At 43.0% G+C, this 6,000-nt stretch overlaps 2 non-coding genes across 2 annotated transcripts; both read left to right on the top strand.

The window, feature by feature from the left end:
• Positions 1 to 3,590: 3,590 nt before the first annotated feature.
• On the top strand, positions 3,591 to 3,663 carry trnak-uuu (transfer RNA lysine (anticodon UUU)). The gene has a single exon. It is a non-coding gene; the product is annotated as a tRNA-Lys (tRNA).
• Positions 3,664 to 5,170: 1,507 nt separating this feature from the next.
• Positions 5,171 to 5,243, top strand: trnar-ccu (transfer RNA arginine (anticodon CCU)). Its single transcript has one exon. It is a non-coding gene; the product is annotated as a tRNA-Arg (tRNA).
• Positions 5,244 to 6,000: the final 757 nt, after the last annotated feature.

The raw sequence follows: 6,000 nt of genomic DNA, 5'->3' as shown, positions 1-6,000 counted from the left end.
TCAAGAGGAAGCGGATCAAGAGGGAGAGTTTTTTAATTGTACTCACCACAATAAAGTTTATTTGTCCCACAATTGCAATAGGTTAGCAACGGTTTTGAGCGAAAAAGAATACCACAGCTCAATCCCTGGTAAGGCAACAGCTTGATTCTGGGATATGTAAGAAGTGCTTGCTAACGTCATCTGTCAGGCAGGTTTGCAGGATGTTCACAGTCTGCTAGTGGCCATGATGAGTTGGGACTTTGAGCTTTTTAATCGTTTTGGTCAATTTAGCCAATTTTCAACCAGTTTGTACAATAACATTTGGTGTTCTCAGGCATTGTGCAAATTAGGTCTACCCTCCTGCTGTCCAGAAGACCGTGATCATGGTAACAGCTTAATGTCTTCATTTACTTAAACTTCAATCTGTAGTTCAAGAGATTATTTTTTCCACAGCCAGTAGTTTTAGAAGCCTGGGTACTCAGTCGGTAGAGCAGCATCAGACTTTTAATCTGAGGTTCCAGGGTTCAAGTCCCTGTTTCAGGTGTAGAGTTGATGTTCTTGAACACTTCATATTGTTTTGTGTTCCATCCATAAGTCTTTAAAAAGAATTGTGGCTGTTTTTCAAGCAGGTTTGCATCATAATAATGTTGCTGGTAAGTCTAAATGTACAATAGGCAACCTACGTCCATCTTGCTAGCACCCACATCTCTGTACTCATCTCCCTGCTTGGATAGAAGGTCATCTGGTGCATTTTTCTTGTCACGAGGGCTAAATGTTGTGGTCTGGTGAATTCCCCAACGTGTGTCTTGTCTTCCCTTTCTTCTGTGTGTCTTGTCTGTCTTGCCGTGAGGGCGTTCCAGGGATCTAGAGGCGTGGCTTTCCATCTACGTTCCGTCATCCACTCAGCTGTTCCTCATCACTCATCACCCACTGCAATACATAAACCCGGGCTGACCGCCCCTTCAACGCCAGATTATTACATGCACTATTGTGGTAACTGGGCTCCTAGTCATTTGCGCCTGTGTTGTTGTTTGTTGTTGTATTCTAGTACTAACTCTGCCTCTCCTTAGATCCATCCGTTGTCCCTCCGAGCTGCCTTCCTCCCTCACGCCGACCAGCCACCTGTCTACACCAGTGTTTGAACCCCTCCACACTCATTAAACTACCTGAACCTTATCCTGTCTGCATGCCTTTTGTATCTCTATGGTTCTGGGTCTTACTAACCGTAACACTAAGAGTATAGAAGCGGAACAAGAGGGAGAGTTGTTTTTTTGCACCCACCAGCAATAAAGTTTACTTGTCTGAAGCTGTGTTGTTTGAATTAGGTTATCAATGTTTTGAGTAAAAAAGAATACCACAGCTCAAGTCCTCGGTAAGGCGACAGCTTTATTGTGGGATATGTGCTGATCTCCATGCTTGGATAGCAAGTCATCTGGTGGATTTTTCCTTCCATGGCAACAGTTAATCTTCTTCATTTACTTGAACCTCAATTTGTAGTTCAGGAGATTGTTTTTTCCACAGACCTCTGTTTTCAATGTTGGTGGTACGTCTAAATGAACAATGGGCAACCTACATCCATCTCGCTAGCACCCAAATCTCTGTGCTGATCTCCCTGCTTGGATGGCAAGTCATCTGGTGGATTTTTCCCGTCAAGAGGAAGCTGATCAAGAGGGAGAGTTGTTTTATTGTACCCACTAGCAATAAAGTTTATTTGTCTGTAGCCATAAAATTGCATTATGGCTATCAACGTTTTGAGCGAAGAAGAATACCACAGCTCAAGTCCCTGATAAGGCAACAGCTTGATTCTGGGATATGTATGAAGTGCTCGCCATCATCATCTGTCATGCAGGTTTACTGGATGTTCACAATCTGCTAGTGGCCATGATGAGTTGTGACTTTGAGCTTTTTAACCTTTTTGGCCAATTTAGCCATTTTCAACCATTTGTGCAATAACATTTGGTGTTCTCAGGCATTGTCTTCGTCCTATCTCAAATCTTCCCTTTATTTCTAAAATTCTTGAAAAAATAGTGTCTGTTCAACTCCATGCTTTTCTTACCCTTAACTGTCTTTATGAACCTTTCCAGTCTGGTTTTCGCCCCTCCCATAGTACTGAAACTGCCCTTATAAAAATCACCAATGATCTCCTCACAGCTGCTGATTCCGGACTCATCTCCATCCTCATCCTCCTCGATCTCAGTGCGGCCTTTGATACCATTTCTCACTCCATTCTCCTCAATAGACTTTCTTCCCTCGGCATCTCTCACACCCCTCTTGACTGGTTCCGCTCATATCTCTCCGACCGCACTCAGTTTATTCAACTCAAATCTTTCACATCCCACCCTTCCCCTGTTACTACTGGCGTCCCTCAAGGTTCAGTTCTTGGCCCCCTCCTTTTCATCACCTACCTACTTCCCCTTGGCAATATCTTCCGCAAATTCAACATTCATTTTCATTGTTACGCAGATGACACCCAGCTCTACTTATCCAGCAAACCCACCTCCTCGCTCCCCCCCTTGTCCCTTACTAACTGCTTACTTGAAATAAAAGACTGGTTCACCTCAAACTTCCTTAAACTAAACAGTGATAAAACCGAACTCCTCCTCGTAGCCACCAAGTCCACCCTATCCAAAATCAATAGTTTCTCTCTACCAATCGACATCTCCTTGGTCTCCCCTTCCCCTCAGGTCAAGAGTCTGGGCGTCATCCTTGATTCCTCCCTCTCCTTTCAGTCACACATAAATAATATCTGCCGGTCTGCATACTTCCACCTACGCAACATAAACCGCCTCCGTCCGTCCCTTACCCCTCACACTGCCTCCATCCTTATCCACAGCCTCGTCACCTCCCGCCTTGACTACTGTAACTCTCTCCTTTTTGGCCTTCCTCAAAAATCCCTCCATAAACTTCAACTTCTTCAGAACTCAGCAGCTCGTGTCATCACCAGAACCCCCTCATTTCATCATATAACCCCGGTTCTTCAGCAGCTCCATTGGCTCCCGGTTCAATTCAGAATACAATTTAAAATCCTTCTCCATACTTTCAAAGCCATCCATAACCTTGCCCTCCATATCTATCAGAACTCCTACAAATCGCCGTCCCCTCCCGCTCCCTCAGATCTTCCTCCTCTATCCACCTCACTGTCCCCCATGCTCGACTCATCACCGTGGGGAGCAGAGCCTTCAGCCGCTCTGCTCCCCAGCTCTGGAACTCACTCCCACCCGACCTCCGCAACATCAACTCTCTCCCTCTGTTCAAAACTAGACTAAAAACCCATCTGTTCCAGCTCGCTTATCTGTAAATACACTGTTCCTGTTTTGTTTTGTTTTTGTTTGTTTGTTTTGTTTGTTTTGTTTTTTGTTTTATTTTTTTTGTTATTACTACTTACACTTTTATGTTCCCTGTATCTGTCTCTTATTCTCTGTAAAGCGTCCTTGAGTGTTAGAAAGGCGCTGTTAAATAAAATGTATTATTATTTTTATTATTATTGTGCAAATTATGGTCTACCCTCCTGCTGTCCAGAAGATCGTGATCATGGCAACAGCTTAATGGTCTTCATTTACTTTAATTTGTAGTTCAGCAGATTGTTTTTTCCACAGTCAATAGCTTTAGAAGCCTGGGTAGCTCAGTTGGTAGAGCATCAGACTTTTAATCTGAGGGTCCAGGGTTCAAGTCCCTGTTCAGGTGTAGAGTTGCACATTCTGCTAGATGAGTTATCCATTTGACATGCCTGAACACTTCAGACATTGCCATATCATTTGTGTTCCATGCGCAAGTCTTTAAAAAGAATTGTGGCTATTTTTCAAGCAGGTTTGTATCATAACAATGTTGCTGGTAAGTCTAAATGAACAATGGGCAACCTACATCCATCTTGCTAGCACCCAAATCTCTGTACTCATCTCCCTGCTTGGATAGTATGTCTAAGGACATAACACATATGTTATATAACCCTTTTGATTGGTTTGCTACCACTCTTAAAAAATTCCTTTCATTGTATCAATCTCAGAAATAACCAAAGAATGTCAAATTCCATTCATGTGCTTGTGCCAGTGTTCAACCACCTGTCACTGTATTTTCAGCAGCAGTAGTGTTTTTTAAAACACCTGGCCCGTGTGAGGGTTGAACTCACGACCTTCAGATTATGAGACTGACGCGCTGCCTACTGCGCCAACGAGGCTATGAAACGTATTGTAATGGTTCGCAAAATTTCAGAAAAACTAACAATTTGGTCGTCAATCTTCACAAAAACAATGTATCTGGAAACCTATGTACTCACACAAAGGCTAAAATTGACCCTAGATGCTTTGTCATGACCCCATGAAAAGGCCAGGACAAAAGACCGTGTGCAAAGGTTGAAGGAAATGCGAGAATATGACCACAACAAAAGAAATGATAATTCAATGATGGTGTTAGTCAGTTTAGTCAGTGGTGAATGTATATGCATGGATGAGTGTGAGGTATGGTGTCAGCGATTTATGCTGGACAGAGTAAAACTAACAAAGATGAGCGGGAGAGGTGCTGGACTGAGAGCACCTCTAGGACAATCACAGATGTACAACCAATAATAAAACACTACTGAGTGAATGCGTTCAGAAAATGAAGAACATTGTTCAGAAAGTTTAATGAAGCTTCATATGACCAAAGCTATTAACCACCTGAACCTGGTAAAAGGAATGAGGTACTCATGCATAGCTAGCTAGTGATTTACCTTCTGAAGATGGTGGTCGGCATGCCAATGAGGCTTGGAAATTTGCAGATGGTGATTCAGAGGAGATGTAACAGTTTAAAGTGTAAAGTAACTTAATTTTCTAAATTGTCCACCTACAGTGCCAACGAGAGCTCTACTCTAATATTACCGGGTACGCAATAGCTATTCAACTTTAGAAGGTATTGTTGATCTCAGAAACAACGATAGACAGCACCATCTTATCACAACGCCCATGTTTGTGTTTCTTCAAAGTTTGCAAAAACATTCACATGAACTCGCAAATCAATTGATGAGATTTTGGAGGTCAAAGGTCCATTATCAAGGTGACTGTGTCCTCATGTCTGTCGATCCAATTCTTGTGAATGCAATATCTCTGGACGCCTAGAGGGAAGCACTTCAAAATCTAGAGGTCAAGGTTACTGTTTCATTATGTCTCCAGAACTGTATATGTATTTCTCCTGAACTGTTGAGTTTGGGTGACGTAAGGCCCCAGTGGCCTAATGGATAAGGCACTGGCCTCCTAAGCCAGGGATTGTGGGTTCAAGTCCCATCTGGGGTGGTTTTCAGCAGATTGGCACAATGGAAGTGTGCTGGGCCCACAACCTAGAGGTTGATAGTTCGAAATCATCTTCTGCTAGCTCTGTTTTGCTGGTGACACAATGGTAGACACTCTGAAAGGGAGATGAATCAAGAGATTATGATTTCCATGGTGAGATGAATCATGTTATAACTGCTGGAAAAGTTGTTGACAGCCCATGAAAAGTAGCAAATCACGTTCTGGCAGTTTTCTGTCCATTTTAAAAAATTGACATCCACTACCCTGTCAGGACCCTGTAGTAATGCTGTCTTTCCAGTGATGTGATTGGTAAGTGGTTGGGCTGTTTACAGGTTTTAATCATATCCATCGGTTGCATGGACGGGACATCAATACCCTGGTTCCACCGCCTGACCGCTGTCTTGTCTTTGTCGTTCAACAACTATTTGGGCTCACACCTAAACGCACCCGAAGCATCTCAGCCGAAAATCACACTGCACCTCAAAAGTGCTCTCAAGCACTCCCAGCTGTGCTTTTGCAGAAGAGTGCCTTGTTTTCTTTTAGCTTAGAAAAAGGCTTTAGCTTGACAAGGTAAACAAATTGATCCATAGTGCTACTCATTAGTGTGTCCACTTCAGTTATGTATTGAAGCACATCCTTAGAGCTAATGGCCCTCATTTATTAACCTAACGTACGACAGGCTTTACGTGAGATTCATGAAACGTTGTATCACACCAATCAGAGCGTAAGAATGATCGTACATTGATAAATGCAGCAGCTG

The sequence above is a fragment of the Etheostoma spectabile genome, unplaced genomic scaffold (assembly GCF_008692095.1).
Source record: "Etheostoma spectabile isolate EspeVRDwgs_2016 unplaced genomic scaffold, UIUC_Espe_1.0 scaffold00004231, whole genome shotgun sequence".
Lineage (NCBI taxonomy): Eukaryota > Metazoa > Chordata > Actinopteri > Perciformes > Percidae > Etheostoma > Etheostoma spectabile.
Note: the sequence above shows the minus strand (reverse complement) of the source record. Positions and strands in the feature narration are given on the sequence as shown.